This window comes from Elephas maximus, chromosome 3 (genome assembly GCF_024166365.1).
Source record: "Elephas maximus indicus isolate mEleMax1 chromosome 3, mEleMax1 primary haplotype, whole genome shotgun sequence".
Classification (NCBI taxonomy): domain Eukaryota; kingdom Metazoa; phylum Chordata; class Mammalia; order Proboscidea; family Elephantidae; genus Elephas; species Elephas maximus.
Genome location: NC_064821.1, coordinates 8,405,556 through 8,427,647, shown reverse-complemented (window position 1 = coordinate 8,427,647; position 22,092 = coordinate 8,405,556). Strand labels below are relative to the sequence as shown.

General features: G+C 55.3%; 1 protein-coding gene across 8 annotated transcripts in view; it reads left to right on the top strand.

The window, feature by feature from the left end:
• PTPRS (protein tyrosine phosphatase receptor type S) overlaps positions 1-22,092 on the top strand; it is a 132,575-nt gene that overhangs the window by 27,927 nt on the left and 82,556 nt on the right. For 7 of the 8 annotated variants that reach the window (XR_007516434.1, XM_049876493.1, XM_049876492.1 and 4 more), the window contains exon 1: positions 14,007-14,139. The exons of the other annotated variant lie outside the window; for it this stretch is intronic. The gene's annotated coding sequence lies outside the window, so the exon portion shown is untranslated. Of the gene's footprint in view, positions 1-14,006; positions 14,140-22,092 lie in introns of those variants that run through there. 8 annotated transcript variants of the gene reach the window in all.

The following is a 22,092-nucleotide window of genomic DNA, read 5'->3' as shown; positions in this document are numbered from 1 at the left end:
TAGCTTTGCTTTCCAATACAGGAGCCACTGTCTGCAGGTGGCTGTCGAGCGCTTGAAATGTGGCCAGTGCGACTGAGGAACGAAATGTTTAATTTTATTCCATTTTATGGAATTTAAATAGCCACATGTGGCGAGTGGCTACAGTGTAGTTATCTGAGATCTGTGACTATTCAGTAAGCGTACAGATTTATAGTCTTTTTTTTTTTTAACCAAATGGTAGCATCTTTTGCATGCTGTTCTGCACCTTTCTTTGATTTTGTTTTCACTTAAAAATATGGTATCTTATAAGTAGTCTCATAATTGTACATCTGGTTTCCTCATTTGAAAAAACATTTTTTGTTGTGGTAAATATGTATAACATAAAAATTGCCATTTTAAAACATTTTTCAGTGTACAGTTCAGTGGCATTAAGTACATTCAGGAGCCCTGGTAGCACAGTGGTTAAGAGCTTAGCTGCTAACTAAAAGCTTAGCAGTTCAAATCTACCAGCTGCTCCTTGGAAACCCTATGGAGCAGTTTTACTCTGTCGGATAGGGTCACAATGAGTTGGAATCAACTTGATGGCAATGGGTTTGGTTTTGGTTTTAATGTACATTCATAATGTTGTACAACTACCACTGCTTTCTATTTTCAAAACATTTTGTCACCCGAGACAGGAACTCTGTATTCTTTAAGCAGTAGCTCCCCGTTCTCCCACCCCTGATGATCTCTGATCTACTTTCTGCCCCTGAGTTTACCTGTTCTGCATTTTTCACGTAAGTGGGATCAAACGTTCTTTGTCCTTTTGTGTCTGGCTCCTTTCACTCAGCATGTTTTCAAGGTTCATCCATGTGCTAGCATCTATCAGAACTTCGTTTCTCTTTATGGCTGAGTAATACTCCATTGTCTGGCTGGACCACATGGTGCGTATCCAATCACCTGCTGATGGACACTTGGCTTGTCTCCGCCTTTTAGCTATTGTGAAGCGTGCTGCAGTGAACATTGGTGTACACGTGTCTGTTTGCATCCCTGCTTTCAAGTCTTTTGGTCCATACCTAGGAGCGGAATTGCTGGTCATATGGTAATTCTATGTTTAACTTTTTGAGGAGCTGCCAAACTGTTTCTACAGCGGCTGCACCATTTTACATTCCTGCCAGCAATGCTTGAGGGTGCCAATTTCTCCACATTCTCGCCAACACTTGCTATTTTCTAGATTTTTTAATAATAGCCCTCTTGGTGTGAAGTGGTATCTCATTGTGATTTTGATTTGCTTTTCCCTGATGACTAATGAGGCTGATCATCGTTTCATCTTGATTCCTTTTCACAGCTGCATAGTATCCCTTGTGTCACTGTTTGATCCTCTGTACCATTAGTTATTTAGCCAGTCCCCAGTTGATGGGCGTGTAGGCTGCTTCAAGTCTTTGGCTGTGCGGACTTGCTGCAGTTGTCGTTTCGTGGGAATGTATCTGTTGGATAGATTCCCAGAGGTGGCGTTAGCAGCCCCAAAGGGAATACGCAAACTTCCTTTTATAAGATAACACTCGGCTGTCCTCCTTGCGGACTGTGCTGATGGACACGTTCCCAATTGCGTGGGGGGGGGGGGGACCTGGTTGTTCAGAATTAACCATAAAGACCTACCACCCCATAACAAGACCTGCTACCCCTTAAGCAGACCCACAATCCCATAATCAGGCCCACCACCCCACAAGCAGACCCTCCATCCCATAACCAGATCCTCCACCCCATAACCAGATCCGCCACCCCACAAGCAGACCCGCTACCCCCTAAGTAAACCTTCCACCCCATAACCAAGCCCTCTACCCCATAACAGACCCTCCACCCCATGACCAGGCTCTCCACCCCATAACCAGACCCTCCACCCCATAACCAGACCCTCTACCCCATAACTAGACCCTCCACCCCATAACCAGACCCTCTAGCCTATAACTAGACCCTCTACCCCATAACCAGGCCCTCCACTCCATATCCAGACTCTCCACCTCATAACTAGACTCTCCAACCCATATCCAGACCATCCACCCCATAACCAGACCCTCCACCCCATAAGCAGACCCATCACCCCACAATCAGACCCACCACCCCACAATCAGACCCACCACCCCACAATCAGACCCACCACCCCACAAGCAGACCCACCACCCTGCAACCAGACCCTGCACCCTATAATCAGGCCCTCCACTCCATATCCAGACCCTCCACCCCGTAACCCAGAACCTCCACCCCATAACCAGAAGCCACTATCCCATAATCAGACCCACCACCCTGTAAGCAGACCCTCCACCCCACAACCTTACCCGCTACCCCAGCGCCCACCTCTCAGCATGAGCAGGAAAGAGAAATGCTTCGGCAAGGGCCTGGGAGACATCAGCGTGGAGGCTGACCACGGCGCTGGGTGAAGTCGGGAAGAACAGAGCCAGCCTAAGTGTCCGTCAGCTGGGGACAGGAGAGTAAACGGGCCCAGTCTGGTAGTGAAGATTACAGGGCAGGTGCGAGGAGGCCAGGGATGTATGTGTTCCGTAGATACAGTGTCTTGTGTGTGAACAAGAGCAAGTTGCAGAAGATAAACAGGGATACAGTTTCACTTAAGAAGTTGCCCTGGGCTCTGTGATTACTGTCAGGTACTTGTTGCGGTCAGTCGCTGTGGAGCTGACTCCAGCTCATGGTGACCCCATGTGTGCAGAGTAGAGCTGCTCCCTAGGGCTTTCAAGGCTGTGACTTTTCAGAAGCAGATCACCATGCCTTTCTTCCGAGGTGCCTCTGGGTGGGTTTGAACTGCCAACCTTTAGGCTAGCAGTCAAGTGCACTTGTGCCGCTCAGGGACTCTCTGCCCTGGGTTCTAGAGTCACGTTTGGTTTGTAACTACGTGAGACAGGCGTGCAGAGATTCACAGAAGCCAGTAACAAGGGCGGCTTCTGGGGGCAGGCAACAGGGACTGTCTCTTCCTCTCCGCCTCCCTACGTCGTGTGCCAGGTGCTCGCCATGGGGACTTTGAAGGAGCACATTCCCTGCCCTCCTGTAGCTGGCACTCCAGAGGACGGAGAGTAAACCAAATGGAGAGAAGTGCAGCGAACGTCAGAGGCTGGGACGTGGCTTTCTTGCTGTTGTTGGGTGCTGTCAAGTTGATTCCTACTCATAGCAACCCTGTGTGACAGCAGAACTGCCCCACTGGGTTTCCTAGGATGTCATCTTTATAGGAGCAGATTGCCAGGCCTTTCTCCTGCAGAGCTGCTGGGTGGGTTTGAATCGCCAATCTTTTGGTTAACAGCTGAGAGCTTAACTGTTGCACCACCAGGGCTCCTTATGTTGCTCTGTTTATTGTACGTTTGTGTGCCGTCCAGTTGATTCTGACCCATAGCAACCCTATAGGACAGAGTAGTACCACCCCATAGGGTTTCCAAGGAGCAGCTGTTGGATTTGAACTGCCAGCCTTTTGGTTAGCAGCCTGAGTTCAGTTTCAGAGAAGGACGATGAGGCATGCCAGAGGAGACAAACTTTTAAATAGGTGGCGTGGAGAACCTCACTGAGAAGGTGTATCACCAGCACCCAGGACAGCGCCTGGCTTTAGCGGTGACCAAGACTGAGTCCTGCCTTCACACAGCCAGACTAAAGGGAAGACAACCCCACAGCCGGACCCTCCACCCCACAGCGAGAACCTCCACCCTGCAGCCAGACCCCACAGCTGGACCCTCCACCCCACAGCCAGACCCTCTACCCCATAGCCGGACCCTCCACCCCACACCAGACCCTTCACCCCACAGCTGGACCCTCCACCCCATAACTGGACCCTCTGTCCTATATCCAGACCCACTACCCCATATCTGGACCCTCTACCCCATAGCCAGACCCCAGCTTTGATTAGGGGCTGTACAAGATCCGGCTTTGGAGACCTCTCTTCTGGCCTGTGCCTTGGTTTTCTTGATCGTCACAGATCTTGAACCCACAAAAATCAGTCCCCTGATGTATCAAATAGCCCATCCCCCTCTGTGCACAAGTGGGGAAGCTGAGGCCCAGAGAGGACAGAGACTTGCCCAGGGCCACATAGCTCCTTGAGGAAGGATCTGGAAAGAGCACTTGTGCCTTCTGCCTCCCATGGGCCATGATCTCCAAAGGGGGACCTGCCATAGGGATGACTGTTTTTAGGCTGGCCTGTGGAGGAGGTGTCTGGCAGCATGGGGCCACACGGACCGACAGTGACTCCCTCTTCTGTTCCTAACACTTCATGGAGTAGCCCTGATGGTGCAACCATAAAGTGCTCAACCACTAACTGAAAGGTTGGCAGTTTGAACCCATCCAGGCGCTCTGTGGGAGAAAGACTTGGCAATCTGCTCCCATAAACATTACAGCCTAGAAAAGTCTATGAGGCAGATCTACTCTGTCACATGGGCTCACTATGAGATAAAATAGATTCGATGGCACCTAACAACAACACTTCAGAGAGAAAGACTCAGTCTGGTGTAGGGTTGTCTTTAACACCCAACACCTGCCAATCTCTTTATAACAACTTCCAGTCAGGCTGTTGGTGCTGGCAACAGCATCCAGCGGAAAGGGAAGAACTTGCTACATCTCTTCATTGTATCTTTCTTGTATCATTGTATCACTTTCAAGGCTGGGTAGAGAATATGGTCTCCCTTAAAAGCCAGTTTTGTCATCCAGTTGATACAGACTCATGGAGGCCACATGTGTGTCAGAGTAGAACTGTGCTCCGCAGGGCTTTCAGCGGCTTTTTTTTTAATATCACCAGGCCTTTATTCTGAGGCTCCTCTGGGTGGCCTCAAACCTCTAACCTTTTTTTTTTTTTAAATTAATATTTTATTTTTGGTGAAAATATATAGAGCAAAACCCGGTCCCATTCCACTGATCAGTAGTGACATTGGTTACGTTCTTCACATTGTGCCAACATCCTCATTATTTCCGTTCTGCTTGTTTCTCTCCCACTGACTTAGGCTCCCTGCCCTACAGCCTTCTCGTCTGTGCTTTAAAATAGCAGTTATCCATTTGGTCTCATAGATTTTTTTTTAAAGAACACAATACTCACGGGTGACAACCTTTATTTTTTGAGCTAAACTATTACTTAATTTAAAAGGTGGCTTCAGGGGATGGTTTCGATTCAGGGTTTGAAGAGTAACTCAGGTCCGTAGTCTCGGGGACTCCTCCAGCCTCAATACCTAAAAAAAAAAAAAAAAAAAAACCTGTTGCCATTGAGTCTATTCCAACTCACAGGGACCCTATAGGACAGAGTGGAGCCACCCCATAGAGTTTCCAAGAAAGGCCTGGTGAATTCGAACTGCGACCTTTTGGTTAGCAGCTGTAGCACTTAAACACTACGCCACCAGGGTTTCCGTCCAGCCTTCATAGGTCCAGTAAATCTGGATTCTTGGAGAATTTGAATTCCTGTTCCACGTTTTTCTCCCTTTGTATCAGGATCCATCTGTCGTGTCCTTGAGCAGAATTCCAACCTCCAACTTTTGGGTTGGCAGCTGAGCGTGCTAACTATTTGCACCACCCAGGGACGCCAGGCGGCCCGTACAACGTGCCTTATAAAGTTAGTAAATTAAGGGAAAGGCACAGGCAGTTTAAGGAACGAGGGAAAGCTGCGGCAAACATCGTGAGCAAGGACAGGAGGGTGTTTTGGGAGGCCGCACCTGCCCTCTTCAGGGGCTTGGAGAGCACCATCGTTGGGAAAGGTGCTTGAATGGGAGACACACAGGCTCCTTGTGGAGAGGATGTGGTCAGATCCATTAAAACGGCCGCAGCTGGCTCTAAGTGGGAGACGGCAGCAGGCCTGGCAGGGGCCCAGCCTGGCTGACCGGGCCTGGTGGGGGACAGCCCTTCCGCCCTCCTGTCTCTGGCTGAGTCAGCGTGCTGGCTGAGGCGCCAGCTGCAGAGAGGAGTGTAGCCGCGGCTGGGGCAGCCTGTTTTTCAGTTCTGCCGTGGGCCTGGTACGGGTGGACCTGGGTTCGAATCCCAACTGTGTGGCCTTCGCTGTCTGGGCCTGTTGCCTCATCTGGGAAATGGGGGTGTTTGAGGATGCCGTGTAGCTTACTAGGGGTCTGGGAACTGCTTGGAGACAAGCACTGTAGATAGTACCTGCTGACTTCTGCCTTGTCCAACAAAGTAGCCTTGCCCAGCCTGCAGGGCAAGCCTGCCAGGCTCCACAAAGCCTCTTAGGTATGCTTCTTCATCTAGAAAGCATTTATTGAGCACCTACTGTGTGTGAAGATCCTGGGGTTGCACAAATGCTTTGTGCTTGACTGTCAAAGGTTGGTGTTTTGAACCCACTCAGTGGCTCTGTGGAAGAGAAGCCCGGCAATCTGCTTCCATAAAGATGACAGCCAAGAAGCCCTATGGGGCGTTTCTGCCCTGTAACACATTGGGCTGCTGTGAGTCGCCATCGGCTTGATGGCAATGGGTTTTTGGTTTTTTTTTTTAAACTGTGTGCCAGGCCCTGGAATGCAGCAGTGGCCAAGACTGACCCTGCCCCACCCTCTCGGCTCCCACAGTCTCAAGCAGGGTGATCTCTAGAACTTTCTGCAGCGGTGGACATGGGCTATATCTGCACTCTCCAATATCATAGCCACCAGCCACGCTTGAAATGGGGCTGGTGCAACTAGGGAGCTGAATCTTCAATTCAATTTAGTTTTCTTTAATTTTAATTATTTCCATTTAAGTAGTCACATGTGGCTAGTGGTCCCTGTAGTGGACAGCACAGGTCTAGACAGTAAGCAAATAAAGAAATAAAATTATTTCAGATGACAGTAAGTGCCAGAAAGAAAATAAAATAGGGGGTGTGGGATAGAGGAGGACAAGGATGCTGTCCGAGCCAGGGTGCTCAGTGAAAATGTCTCCAGGTGACGTTCAAGTGAGAACTGAATGGTGAAAAGGAAACTGCCATGAAAATGGGAGGAGGGCATTCCAGGCAGAGGGAACAGCCCATGCAAAGGCCCTGAGGCAGGACTGGGCCTGGCGAGTTAGAGGAACAGCCAGTAGGCCCTTGTGGCTGGAGCAGAGTGGGTGAGGGGGGAAAGAAGAAGGGAGGGCAGTGACGGGAGAGGGCAGGTTGTGCAGGGCCCTGTGGGCCCCGGGGAGGACTTGGCCTTTTACCTGGGGGAGGTGGGAGCCCTGGAGGGCTGTGAGCAGAGGAGGGACAGGCCTGACTCAGGCGCTCATGGGCACCCTCTGGTTGCCGTGGGAAGGACAGGCTTTGGGGGACAAGGCGACTGCCCTGGTCCTGGAGGGCGATGATGGGGCTAGACCTGGGGTGGTGGTGCGCAGAGAAACATGGGCAAACTTGAGAATATTTGCAGACTGACAGGATATGGGGGTGAGGAAAGGAGAGAAATTGGAGCCAACTCCTGGGTCTGGCCTGAGCCTCTGGAAGAATGGAGCTGCCATTCTCTGAGATGGGATGACACGGGAGGAGTGAGTTTGCTGGATCCAGCTGTACCTGCAGGTGTCCCAGATGTGTCCAGAAGGAGAAGAAGGTCACTGGGCCTGGGGAGCCAGTGAGTGAAAAGGTAGGTAAGGAGCCAGACATGCCCATGGTGGGCAGCATGCCTGCTGCGGTGTGGCTGGCAGGCAGACATGGCGCCAGGCCGTGATGGGAGTGTGGGCGAGGTGGGCCCTGGCGAGTTAACACACGCTTGCTGCCCCAGGTCATGAATGCCATGCTGAGTGGGGAGGGGCCCTCAGGCATGGGGCCATTTCTGGGACCTGGAACCCAGAGAAGCTGCCTAACTAGTTTCTATCTCGCTATGGAAGCTGAGGGTGTGGAATCTTGTGATTGTACCTAAATGAAACATTCAGAAAATTTTTCTGTAAACATGAGACAAGTGGGACAGGCCCAAGGAGGAGAGTGTCTTTCCTATGGGCATCCAGGACATCGTTCTCTTTCAGGACCCCAAATCAGGACAGATGTCAAAGGCTTTGAGGTCATCCTGAGTTACCTCCTCCTTGGAAGTTATCTACAGTTTCCTCTGTGGTTGTCTGTCATAGTGTTGTTTACGGTGGAGAGCAATGCCCGTGTCCAGCTAGTGGGGAGCGATTCAACTCTGTGGGCTGGACACTGGCACATGGTCTTATCATGGTGATTCCCATTTAAAAAGAAAAGTACACATTTGCGCACATAGAACAAAAAAGCTGGAAGGAAGCAATCTGCCTCAGGGCCTTTGCACTGCTGCTTTTCCTGCCTGGAGCTCTGTTCCCATAGGTGTTTGCATGTCTGATTTGCTCACAAGCTCCATCCAGGACTCAAATGTCACCTCTTCTAAGTGGCCCTTCAAATGTTCCCAACTGTGGACCCTCACAGCTCATTTTAATCTTCATTTTGGTGCCTCTCAGCACTACCCAGCATTATGCTATCAACAGTGTTTTTTCTCTGCATCCATCTGTCTTCCACATTTGTCCATGAGTCCCATGAGGGCGGGGAACTGGCTCTGTCATGCTCACCACCATGACCCCAGCAGCCAGGCACACAATAGGCACTTGATCAATGTTTGTGGAAAGAATGAATGAAAATGACCAAGTGCGAACGGATTCTGTGCAGCCAAGGAGTGGATTATGGGTAATTTTTATTTTCTCCTTTATGCTGATTTCTCCCAATTTTCTGCTGCACGCGCCTATTTTATAATTAGAAGAAAAGTTATTTTGAAAAAAAAAATTACCCCCAAATGTCCCAGCTGTGGGAACTGACGTGATCCAGTCCTGTGCTGCTCCCAAGGGCAGCCGTCTCCCTGGGTGCGTGCAGAGGACGAACTGACCAAACGCTCCCTTCAGGGGCTTCCAGGGTTAGCCCTCAAGGGCACTGGGTGGGTGGGGCAGTCAGGGAGTGCTGCCTGGAGGTGGCAAGACTGAAGAGCCAGGTGGGTTTGGAGTAAGGAGAGAGAAACTGAAGGCCCTGCACTGGGTAGGTAAGCACCAAGGGGCTGGGAAGTGTGGGGCAGGCCTTGAGGCCCAGCAGGGGGTGTCCGCTCTCCCGGTGGGTTTGCAGGTGATGCACACCCAGGGCCAGGGCAGGCCTGGCACCCTCAGAATTCTTGTAAAAAACAAGAACAAAAAACAGTTGTCATTGAGTTGATTCCAACTCATGACAACCCCATGTGTTTCAGAGTAGAACTGTGCCCCATAGGGTTTTCAATGGCTGGTTTTTCGGAAGGAGATTGCCAGGCCTTTCTTCTGAGGCACCTTGGGGTGGACTCGAACCTCTAATCTTTCATTTAGCAGCCAAGTGCATTAACTGCTTGCCCCGCCCAGGGACTCCTCGTATTGTCATAATTCAGAACAAAAGCAATAAAAATAGCTAATTGAAGGCAAGTGCTGTTACTACCCCTGCTTTACAAATGGGAAAACTGAGGCTCAGAGAGGCGAATTAAAGTGTCCAGGGCCCCACAGCCAGGCCACTGACCTGAGCACGGGTCCCAGCTCATGAAAGTTCTCCCTCTGCCCCTCACCTCCATTTCCGTGACGTGGAGCTGATGTGGGTGACATCCTCCTAGGCCCTGGCCCTGGGCTTCCGGGGCCACACTAACATCTGGCGACCAGGGGCTCATCCGCCTTATCACACTGCATGGCTGAGGTTCACTTTCCCCACCTGTGAAGTGGGCATCACGTGGGCATCTGCTGGTCTTAAAGCCAAGATGAGATAAAGCAGGAAAATGCAGGCACAAAGTGGGTGTGGGCTCGACCTAGAGGGAGCAAAAGTGATAGCAGATTCTCATTGGTCCCTCTCTCTTCCTCCACGTGGTCCAGCCACTTCATTGCCCCCTGGACCTGAGCAGTCACCTCTGCCCTGGTCCCGGGCTCTGGCCCTCACCCCTGTCTGTTCCCCCTGCAGCCGCCAGAGGGCGCCCGTTAGCACCTGCTTCAGGGCCCATCCCACCTTTGCTCACAGCCCTCCAGGGCTCCCGGGTCCCTCAGGTAAAAGCCCAAATCCTCCCCACGGTCCACAGGGCCCCACACGACCTGCCCCATCCCTGCCCTGCCCTCCCCTCTTCTTTCCCCCTCTCTCACTCTGTTTCAGCCACACAGGCCTCCTCACTTTTCCTCCAACTTACCAGGCACTGTCCTGCCCCCAGGGCCTTTGCATGGGCTATTCCCTCTGCCTGGAAGGCTTTTGCTCCCATATCCATATCTCCTTTCCCTCACCTCCTTCAGATCTTTGCTCCCACTTCCCAACCATCCTATTTAACAGGGGTCACCCCTCCCTGCACACCCACCTTCCTGCCTGCCTTGTTCTCCTAGCGCTTGCTAACATCTGACCCGCCATGCATTTTCTTTCTCTGTTATCCCACTGAGCGTCAGTTCCACAAAGGTCTTTGTCGGTCTTGATCACTGCTGCGTCCCCAGGGCCTAGGACCTGGCCTGGCACACAGTTGTTATTTGCCGCCAAGTTGGCTCTGACTCATGGCAACCTTATGTACAACAGAGAGATATGTTGACCAGTCCTGTGCCATCCTCGTGATTGTTGGTATGTTTGAGTCCATCGTTGTTGTGGCTATTTGGCATGCAGTAGGTGCTCAGAAAGGAGTCCTGGAGCAGTGGTTAAGTGCATGGTTGCTAACCAAAAGGTCGGCTGTTTGAACCCACCCAGCAGCTCTTTGGGAGAAAGACCTGGTGATCTAAAGATTACTGCCTAGAAAACACCATGGGGCCGTTCTGCTCTGTCACATGGGGTCGCTGTGAGTTGGAATTGACTGGATGGCACCTAACAACAACTGGCACTCAGAAATGTTTGTCTAAAAAATGGCAGGTGTAGACACTGCTTAGTGACAGGGACACTGCAGTGCGATGTTTGGGGGTGAGTGAGGTTAGGGGGGCGCTCCTTGGTGAGGACAGTCATTACCGTTCATGTAAGTGTTTGCTGAGCACCTATGTGTGCCATGTCCTGTGCTGGGCTCTGCAGAAACGGTGGTGACCAAGACAGACCTATCCTGCCCTCCAAGGACATAGTCTGGTGGGGGTCTGCCCCGTATCACACACCTGTGGGCAGACAGCAGCCATGTCCATCCAGACAGCATGCATCCATTGAGTGCCTGTTGTATGCCTGGCTTCCATTATTGTTGTTAGGTGCCATCTAGTTGATTCCAACTTATAGCGACCCCATGTGACAGCGTAGTTTCCTAGGCTGTAATCTTTATGGAAGCAGATCACCTGCTCTTTCTCCTGCGGCCCTGCTGGGTGGGTTTGACCCACTGACCTTTCAGTTAGCAACCAAGTGCTTAACCGTTGCACCACCAGATGGGGAAACTGAGGCTCAGAGAGGTGCAGGTTGTTGACTGAGGTTCATATACTGGGTGATCAGAGCTGTGATGGGGGGCTCAGGGTGCTGTGCAGAGGGACCATCCAGCCAATGGGGAGGCCAGACTCGGGTTTCATTCCAGGCTCAGATCTCCCCCCGTGTGGGGGTGGCTGTGTTCCCAGCCCAGTGCGGTCACCGCCATTGCCACCATCACGTGGGAGCAGGAGGTCATCTCCAACGAGACCTGGGCGAGAGGCCCGGAAGGGGGCTGCAGGCCCTTGGCCACCATTCCTGGGTCCTGGGTGGCCCAGACATGGTCACATCTGCCGCCGGTGACACAGCAGCTGTGCTAGTCCTAACAACACCCATTGAGCGTCTGTTGTATACCTGGCGTATATTAACCATTTGCTGTCAAGTGGACTTTGACTAACGGTGACCCTATGTGTGTCCAAGCAGAATTGTGGTCCACAGGGTTTTCACTGGCTGACTTCCTGGGAAGAGATCACCAGGTCTTTCATCCAAGGTGCCTCCGGATGGACTCAAATCTTCAGCCAGAGCCGAGCGCGTTAACCGTTTGCACCATCCAGGGACTCCTGGCTTATGTTTTTGTTGTTGAGTGCTGTCGAGTCGATTTCAACTCGTGGCAACTCACGTGTGACACAGTAGAACTGCCGCGTTGGGTTTTCTAGGCTGTAGTCTTTACAGGAGCAGATTGCCAGGTCTTTCTTCCATGGTGCCTCTACGTACGCTCAAACTGCCAACCTTTCAGTTAGCAGTCAAGCAAATTCACTGTTAGCACCACCCGGGGGCCCTGGCTTGCATTACAGGTGGGGCACCTACTACATGCCTGATGGCATTTCCGGAGGTCCCACTGTGTGCCCTGGGGAGCCGAGGAGGCTACGGTGTGCAATTACACACCCTCATTGACACAAAGCTCCTCCCGTGTGCCCAGCATGGAGCCAGGGTGGGGCTCCATAAAGCACCTACTGTGTGTTTCTGTGGGGTGGGGCTGTGGGGGGAAGTGGAGAGGTCGCAGCCACCTGTGTTAATCGGCACCTGCTGTCTGCTCCGTTGTACAAGGGCAGGTGGGGCGTTTGTGTCCAGATCTTGGCAGAGCAGCTACTATGCGGCCATCACTTTGGGGGTGCCAGCTCAGCACCCTGAATGTTGGGGGATTATTTGCTCCATTTTGCAGAGGAGAAAACTGAGGCACAGAAATGGAGAAGGGCAGGCTGGGATCACCCGAGTAGAGGAGGCATTGGGTGCTGGGGCAGGGGTGGACCCTCTGAGGGGGCCACAGCAGGGTGTCCCAGACCGCTTCATGGGCTCTTGCGGGATTCCGTGCCCGTATGCCCCCATGAAAGCCCTGGTTTCACCTGAATCGGTTAGCCCCACTAGCTGGGGAGCCTCTGGAAGGTGGGGGCTGGTCTGACACTGCTCTCGTTGTTGTTGGGTGCCGTTCAGTGTCTTCCAGCTCGTAGCGAGCCCATGTGACGGAGTCGAACTGCCCCACAGTCTTCTTGGTTGTAATCTTTACCAGAGCAGGTCACCAGACCTTTCTTCCGCACAGCCGTTGGGTGGGTTCCAACTGCCAGCCTTCCGGTTAGCAGCCCAGTGCTTCATCACTGCTGCACCCTGTGTCCCCAGAAACATCCAGGGGGGCTTTAAATTTTACAGTGATTCGGCATTGGCGTCTGGAGCTTCAGGCCTCCCATAGCCTTGTTAGTAAGAGCTCAGGCCCTGGACCCAAACCTGGATTCCAATCTTTGTTCTTCCTGCCCTTGGGCAAGACATTTCTATGCCTCCGTTTACCCCTTTGGGAAATGCGGGTGATGATGAGGCCTGTCTCCTCGGGCTGACGTGCGGGTTACAGGAGCAGATTCAGTGCCCAAAAGATGCTGAGGTTTGTTCCTGAGCACTTATGGTGGAATGAGAGGACTCGTTGTCAGGGATGGCGAGCAGACGGGGTCCCCGCCCCTCCCTCGCCGCTTCCCTAAGCCCCCCAGACCCTCAGGACCTCCCCATCCCCTGGCGCCCCAGTGGAGTTTTCAAACCCGCACCCCGCGCAGCACGGTCCGGATTGGCTGCCCAGGCAGGGCCGCCCCTCCCCCTCCCAGTCCCCATCCCCGCCTCTCCCGGATCGGGTGTCGTGGGCCTGGCACTGGCGGCCCCATCTGTTTCCAATCTGGCCCTGCGCTCCCCGTCCCCCTCCTCAGGGTGGCGGGTGGGGTGGGGGCCTTTGCCACGGTGTCCTCCATTCATCCCCCTCAAACCGGGCCAGAGGACCCCCAGAGGGAGGGGGCTTCTTTCTGCCTGTCCCCCTCCCCCACCCCTGGGGTGTCGCTGTTGAGGGTGTCCTCTGCCGCTGGGTCTCCCATTCCCTCCAGCCTAGGAGGGAACCCTTCTGCCCCTTTCCCGACCTTCTGTATTTGGGTGTGTTCGGGAAGCCCTCTGCCCAGGGTCCCTAATTCATCCCCCTCCTCCGTTGCCATGGCCACGATCAGCGCTGGAGGGGAGAGAGGGGGCAGGGGAGGGGAGGGGCACCCTCTGGGACCAGGCTTCTGAGGGTAGGAGCTGGGGCTGCGCCTCGGGGTGACCGCCCCGCCGCCAGGCATGTTCACGTTGGGGACACTGTGCTGCATGAGCCCCCACTGACCTGCTAGACCCCCCCAGACGGGGCTCCCCTCTGGAGTCTCCGCCCCACTTCCGGCTGGGTCCCCGCCCCCAGCCCCGCCCGGGCCCCGCCCCCATCCCCGCCCCCAGGCCGCGCTCGCTGGGCCTGGCCTCTCCCGAGTCCTCGCTGCGCCTCCGCGCGCCCCAGGCGGACCGAGGGGGAGGGACGAGCTGCGGTGACCCGCGGAGGCAGCGCGCGGCGGAGGGGCGCAGGCCCCACTCCGAGCCGCAGGGTAAGTGCACCCCTAAACCCCCTTCCACTTCCAGGCCCAGTCTGTCCTGGGCTTTGTCCCCCTCCTGTTCCCCATGCTCCGAGGGGGGGACCCGCATCCTCCCGCCCCACGCGCCTCCAGGGTCAGCGCTGCCCGCCGCTGCCTGGCACCCCCCCTCCACCCAGGCCGGTGACCCGCACTTTGGAAAAGTCTGGACCGTTATGCTACGCGGGCCCCTCCCCCGCCCTTGCCCTGGCCCTCACCCTCCTCCCTCCCGGGGGCGGAGCCCAGCGCGGGCTGCCAGCCCGGGGGCGCTGCCATGGGGGCCCCTTTGGCATCCTTCCGCTGGGACCTGGAACGCGGGGGAGGTGGCAGGACCACGGTGGGGGCGTGGGGATCTGAGCCACCCTTTCCAAATCACAGAAAGTTTCCTGCTTTCCCGTTTGTCCCTGCGCCCCTGAGTCTGGGGATCCCAGGAAGACGCAGTGCCAAGGCTTTTAATCAACAGGGATGATGGGGCCCAGGCAGGGGCCTGGGGCCTTGGCTTTTGGGATGGTCTGGGTAACGCACATCAGTCCCACCTTCCCACTCCCCCGTTCCTGTCCCTAAACTGCATGCCTGCACGCCCCCCACCTGTGCTCCCATACCATGTCTCAGCGCACCTATTGTTACTCCCGTCCTCCTTCCCATGGTTTCTCCTAAGAGTCCTGGGTGGGCTGGCTTTGGGAACCGCCCCCGTTCCGGGGGAGTCCTGGGCTGACCCCAGTCCTCCAAGCCCTGTCTGCTCCTTCACAGCCTCTCCTACACCCCGACAAGGCTTGAGCAGACTCCAGAGCAGACTGGAGGAAGTTGCAGCTAGAGGCTGTGCCAAGTTGGCCTTTCTGCCTGCAGTGGCCTCAGTTTCCCCATCTGAAATGGGCAGGATTACAGCCCTGCATGGGGCTGAGCGTGAAGTAGGCACTTGTTGGTGAATGGAGGGGCTGCACTGTGTTCTTGGGGGAGGGGAGAAGGTCCCCATCTTGGGGGATGATAGGTGTGTGACAGGAACTCCCAGGATGCTTGGGGAGCCCAGAGGGGTCTTGATCTAGCCTGGGGCATCCAGGAGGGCTTCCTGGAGGAGGTGACAGGACCTGAGCATGAGCACCAGAGCTGACTTTTGATGGGGAGTGAGGAAGGGTGTGCTGGGTAGAAGGAAGTAAGCGTACAAATACCCGTATGGGAGCAAGAGGGCAGGGAGTTGGGGGACCAAGAGGGTGGGAGCATGATGGTGGTAGGCAGAGGTTAGTAGATGGTGGCAGATGGTAGATGATAGTCAGCAGAGGTCTTGTTTTTAACGCACAATGATGAGGAGCCGTGGAAGGCTTTAAAGCAGAGGAGGGGCTGAGCCAGACACAGCCACTCCCAGCCCCAGGGTGGGGGTGGGGGGTTAGAGCTGGGTGGAGGAAGGGTCCTGGGGTTGGGGGAGGAGTGGGGGGGCGGTTCTTGAGGCTCAGCTGGGATGGGGAAAGCTTACAGCTGTGCATGAAGGGCGAATTGCCAGGTGGGTCAGCTGGGGAAGGGTCGAGACAGTCTGGATGTTCTGGGAGCTGCAGTAACTTTTGAAAGGGCTTGTGGAAGGAGGCAGCGGGATAGGCACAGGGTCAGATCCTAAAGGACCTGAACACACAGCAGGGGAGCTGGGGAGCCCTGGCAGGTGTGTGAGCTGGGGAGGGCACCCCCAGATCTTGGCATCTCCCGCTGCTGCAGGAAGCCATCATGGGGGACACACAGGCAGAGGCCAGTCTGGCAGCTGGGCCCCTGGGGAGCGTGTACTCTGGGCTTATATGCAGCCCAGCCCCCTCCTCGCTGTGTGACCCTCAACCAGCAATGCCTCTCTCTGAGCCTCAGTTTCTTTATTTGTCAAACAGGAAGAAGCATGGGGAGTGTTTAATGGGGCTCAGTCCATGGGGACATCACTGATCCCACTCTCTGGGGCTGGGCCCGGATCCCTGCCCACCCCACCCTGCCACTCCTGGCTGCAAGGACCCTTGGGGACAGCGCCCTGACGCTCCATGTCTTTCCAGTAAAATGGATAGTCAATTAAAGTCAGATCCCTCGGCCCAGGTCTCAGACCCTTCCCGGAAGGGTGGTAGGGCCGACTCCACCCGGCCCTGCCCTGAGCCCATTTCCTGGTGGGGGGACAGTAAGGCCCCAAGGGGGGAGAGGGTTTGGCCGGAACCACTTACAGTGCACCAGCGGCTACGAAGCGAAAGCCCGGGGTGGGCTCATTGGTCAGTCCCTGTCACCACTGACGGCGGGGCCCAGGGAGTTCAGAGGCTGGGCCCTGCCCCTGAGCCCTGGAAACGGGTCCCAGGCTGCAGAAACACCCCATGGGTTCTAAAGGAGGCTGGTGGGGAGGGGACAGGAGGTTTTCTGGGTCAGGGAACTTTTCTGTGAGCCCCATTCCCACCGCTGTCACTGTGCTTGCTCTCGCTGGGGTCCTCGGCTGCCCTGGGATCAGAATGGGGCAGAGGAGCCCTTGGGCCAGGGCAGGGCAGGGCACCCAGGCGTCCTCAGGCCTGGGAGGATCTGCCTTGTGCGGTGACACAGAGTCTGCTTGCTGCCCAGTGCTGGGTCATAATCACCCCTTTATGCTCCATGGATTGCGTGGGCACACAAGGCTGATTCCAGGACCGTGTGACCGTCGCCCCAGTGCCTGGCTGGAGTGGGTGTCCAGTCACCCCCGTTAACGCTTCCTTAGCAGAAAGCCCCTGTGGTCCCCATGAATTCAGCTGGGAGCCCCCGAGGCCACTCAGCAGGCCGTGCTGGGCCCAGAGAGGGTCATTCACCTCTATGCCGTCACACAGAGGCCCCAGGAATCCACACTCAAGTGATGAATTGTGGGCTCCGGACCTGGGCTCACCCCAGCTCGGGGTGAGGGACTGCTCCTCCATGAGCTTCGGTGTCCCCTCTGCCTCAGCCCGGCTGTGGACACAGAGGGGAAGCACTTAGCAGCCCTTTGTAGAGAAATGGGGGGGTAGGGCGGCTGCTGCCTTTCCTCCTTCCCACCTGGCTTAGCCTCATTTACCACACAGCTTATCTCCTGTGGCCCCATGGGTGGCTGGTCCCATCTTTGTGACCACACCAGTCCCCGGGAGCGTGGAGATTACTGCATCTTGCTAACCAAAAGGTCGGCAGTTTGAGTCCACCCAGCAGCTCCTCGGGAGAAAGACCTGGAGATCTGCTCCCATAAAGATTAACCGAAAACTTGTTGCCGTCGGGTCAATTCCAACTCCCAGTGACCCTGTAAGACAGAGTAGAGCTGCCCCATAGGGTTTCCCAGGCTGTAATCTTCATAGGAGCGGATCGCCAGGTCTTGTCCCGTAGAGCTGCTGGTGGCTTCAAACTGCCGCTGACCTGTTGGTTAACAGCTGAGAGCTTAACCATCCTGCCACCAGGGCTCCTCCTATGAAGCTTACAGCCTAGAAAGCCCTATGGGGCAGCTCTACTCTGTCAACGTGGCGTCGCTGTGAATCAGACTCAACTTGAAGGCACCCAACAACAGGCAGTTGCCTTGGTTTCCCCGTCTCTGCAGTGACATGGCTGGGTGCCCAGGCACTTTTCTGCAAAGGGGGCAGGGCAGAGGGTTGACCAGGTACCACCATGGCCACATCCCTGCCTGCCCAGGACTGCCCAGGGCTCTTCTTTGCCCTGTGGGCCTGCTCCATGCCACCTCTCTGCCCTCATCTCCCACCTCCTTCCATGGGGTTCTCTGTGCTGCCTCTTGCTCTTCCTCCTGCTGTTCTTTGTGCTGCGATGCCCCCCACCCCACTCCCATTCACCCTTTAATTCTCGGCCAGATAATAATAATAATGGCAATATTAAATCTGGAGGCATAGTGGTCCAGGCAGAGGGAATAGCCCGTGCAAAGGCCCTGGGGCAGGATGGGGCCTGGCAAATTGGAGAAACGAGGAGGCCCCTGTGGCTGGAATGGAGGGAGAGGGGGGAAGGGAAGGCAAAGAGGGGTGGGGCAGGGCATGCAGGGCCCTGTGGGCTGCAGGGAGGACTTGGGGTTTTGCCCAAGGGAGGTGAGAGCCCTGGAGGGCTGTGAGCAAAGGAGGGATGGGCCCTGACTCAGGTGCTCACTGGCCCCGTCTGGTTGCCACTGGGAGCACAGACTTGGGGGCAAGGGCAGGAGCTGGGGAACCAGGGCTTGAGGTGACTACACTGGGCCAGGGGAACGATAATGGAGGTGGGCTAGGCAGAGGCAGAGAGGGGGCAAGAAATGGGCAGATTTGAGATAGATTTTGAAGGCAGAGCTGATGGGACTTGCTGACATTCTCCCTGACCCCTTCTAAGATGCCATACCCAGGATCTTTCAGGAAGCAGGATGGCCATGGAGCTTTTCAGGGTCCTACCTCTGGAGCCCTGGTAGCACAGTGGTTAAAGAGCTTGGCTGCTAACCAAGAAATCAACAGTTCGAATCCACCTGCCGTTCCTTAGGAACCCCATGGGGCAATTCTCCTTGGTCCTGTAGGGTCACTAGGAGTTGGAATCGACTCGATGGCAACTAGTTTGGCTTTTTGGATACCTCTATTCTGGAAAGTTCCTCCAGGAGGATCTGGGGCCTAAGAGACTCTGGGACTTTTAATCTTCTGTGGTGGTGTCTGACCCCCCTTCCCCAAGTCGGCTCTGTGCCTTTCTGCCCCTGTTCCTGCATCCCTCACCCATGCCTCTAAGGCCCCCAGCTGTGCCCCGTCCCCAGCAGGCTGGAGTGGTGAGTTTGGGGGAGTCGGGGGTCCATGGCCAGCCTTGTCTGTGCTTGGCTCAGCCAGGTCCTGCCCGGACACCGGGAGGGCGTGGGGCCCACAAGACTGGAGCTGCGGAAGCCAGGCAGTAATTAGAGGCTGCCTGGTTTTGGAGGTGGTTGCCTGAGCGCCCATGGGCAGTGGGGGACAGGGAAGGCCACTGTGACTGGGGCGTGCCTGTACCCACCTCCTACCCGGGCTCTCTGAGCAGGCGACCCCCACCCATGCCAGCCCATATTCCAGGGGAGGAGACTGAGGCTGGACTAAGGAGGTCACCACCCCAGGGTTTCAGCCCTTCTGGGCTGCAGGCTTGCTGAGCTGCCTTGATTTCCCCTGAGGCTCTCTGAACCCTGCTCCCCAGATGTGGCCAGCAGGGATGGCTGTCTGTGGGCGGAACCAGCCACTGTGGTCACCCTGACCCCAGCTGGCCGAGAGCTCTTTTTCCCGGCTGGGGCCACCACCTTCCTTGTTGGCCATTTTTGCTCTTAAAGGGCCCCTGACCAGGGCCTGGGGAAGGGGCCGTGCTCTGGGCATCCGTCCCCACATCTGGCCAGTCCCCAGCTTGTGATGTATGAGTGTGTATCTGTAGACTGTCGCCTGGCATGCATGTGTGTGAGGGAGGGATCTGACTTCGCATGTCTGTGTTTGTGGTCTGACTGTGTGCAGGGGTGGTCTGCTGACTGTGTGGCCTGTCTGTAGCCTGACTGTGCACACCTCCGTGCCTGTGATGTGTGTGTGGTGTTTATCTGGCTATGCTCCTGTATGTCTCTGACCTGACTGTGTGTTGATAGCTGCCTGTGGTCTGACCGTGTGGGTGTATTGCTTGCCTGACCTTGACCCTGTGCGTGTGTATATTGTCTGTCTGTGATCTGTGTGCACGCGTGCTTCTGATCTGACTTGTTTTCTTCTGTATGGTTGTGGTCCCTGTGTGTGTTCCAGCCCGATTGTGACCCTGTGTGTATATCTTGCCTGACTCCGTGTGTCTAATTTTGTGCCTAGCTCTGTTTGTGATCTGACTGTGCAAGCTGTATTTGCCCGACTGTGACCCTGGGTATGGATCTTGTCTGGCTGTGTATCTGTGGTCTCTGTGTGTACCTGTATACGTCTCTGTGTGTGTCTCCGTATGCTTGTGGTCTAGGTGTGTATATTTCCAGCCTGACTGTGACCCTGCGTGTATATCTTGTCTGACTCTGTGTGTCTCTATATGCTTGTGGTCTGACTGTGTACGTGTGTAGTCTGCCCGATTGTGATCCTGCGTGTGTGTCTTTTCTGACTCTGTGTGTGTCTGGGGTCCAACTTTTCAAATCTGTGTCTGGGGTCTGATGTTATGCTTCTTTGGGTTATAGTCTGACTGTGTGCATGTTGTATCTGCTGGATGTGTATGTGTCCATCTCTTTTGGCTGGCTCTATGCATCTGTGTGTCTGCTTGTGGCCTGACCATGTGCATCTCTGTGGCCTCTGTCCAGCCTGTCCCAGTTGCCTGACTGTGTGCACATATCTGTACCTACATCTAGTTTGTATGTCTGTGGCCTGACTATGCAGATGGGTGTTGTCTGTCTGTGTGTGTGTGGCCTGACTCTGTGCATGTCTGTGGTCTGTGTGTGTGCCTTTGTCAGCCTGTGGCCTGTGTGTGTGCTCATCTATGTGGCCTGACTGTGCACACATCTGTGTGTGTCTGTGGTCTGACTGTGTGCGTGCCTGTGTGTGATCTGTCTCTCCATGGTCTGACTGTGTATGTCTGTGGCCTGACTGTGTGTCTGTGGTCTGACTATGTGCATGTCTGTGGTCTTTGTCTCTCCATGGTCTGTGTTTGTGGTCTTAGCATGTCTGTGTGTGGTCTGTGTCTCTCCATGGCCTGTGTGTTTGTGGCCTGACTGTGTGCATGTCTGTACCTTCATCTGGTCTGTGTGTTTCTGTTCTGCCTACACACGTCTGTGTCTATACCTTGTCTGTACGTGTGGCCTGCATCTCTGTGATCTGTGTCTCTGTGGCCTGACCCTGCACGCGTATCCTTGTCTGTGTCTGGTCTGTATGTCTGCAGTCTGACTGTGTGCATGTTGAGCCTCCTGTCCCCAGCCTCACCCATGACTCCGGGCACCACCAGCCCAGCCTTCCCCAGGGCTGGGTGAGGTGACCGCAGGCGGGTATTTTGGGACTCAGATTCACAGCAGCCACCCTGTCATTATATGGCCTTCATCTCTGCAGCCATGGCCTGAACCCACCCAGGGCACGCCTGGTGGGGTTATAGAGTGACTTGGCCCTCGGGCCTCTTCCTGGCCCTCTGCCCTGGCTCTGGCCGAGTGCAGACTGGGGGTGGGGGACTTGGCTTGGGACTCTAGCTGTGTGATGAGGGCACCCTTTGCCTTGGATGAGTTTGGGCTCTTGTGGGGGAAACACACCAAATGATTAACACTGGTATTTAACTGCAAACCATGGTGAACACAGTGGGGGATGATCTTAGTAATTTCTGAGGCTGTGGGACACGGAGTGCAGGGTGTTGGCCTTTGAAGGGCAGGGAGCGCTTCCCTGAGGAGGTGACGCTTGAGCTGGGACCCGTGGGAGGAGGAGGAGGCAGCCTTGGGGGGATGAGGTGGGGAGCAGCCATGGGGTGGAGCGGGACCAGCGTTCGGGCACAGGACACAGCAGGGACAAAGACTGAGGCGGACGGAGATCAGCCTGTGGGCTGCACCCTGAGTGAGAGTGGGAGGTGGGTTGGCGAGAGCTTCCCCTGGGGGCAGCCGGAGCCACTGGAGGTGTTCGAGCCCGGGTGGGATACACAGGTGTGCGTGTTGGAAAGATCTGTCTGGTGGCCAGGTTGTAGGGCCAAGTAGCAGCAGGGGACAGAGCAGGGGGCTCCAAGGAGTTGGGGGAGAAATGGCGTGTTTGGAGCACCCACGGGGCTGGTACTCACTCCAAGATCAGGGTGCAGCCCAGGGTCAGGGCTCAGCCCCAAGCTGAGGCTCAGCCTCGATTGAGCTGGGATTGCTTGTGGTTGGAGCTTCATCTGAGGTTGGGGCTTGGTCTGGGGTCGGGGTTGAGCCCAGAGCTTGGGCTAGCTGTGGTCGGAACTCCATCCAGAGTTGGCTTGGTCCGGGCTCAGGACAAAGCCCAGAGCTGTACTCAGCTGGGTCAGGGCTCCATCCATGGTTGGAGTTGAGATTGTGGCTCAGCCTAAAGCTGGGGCTCA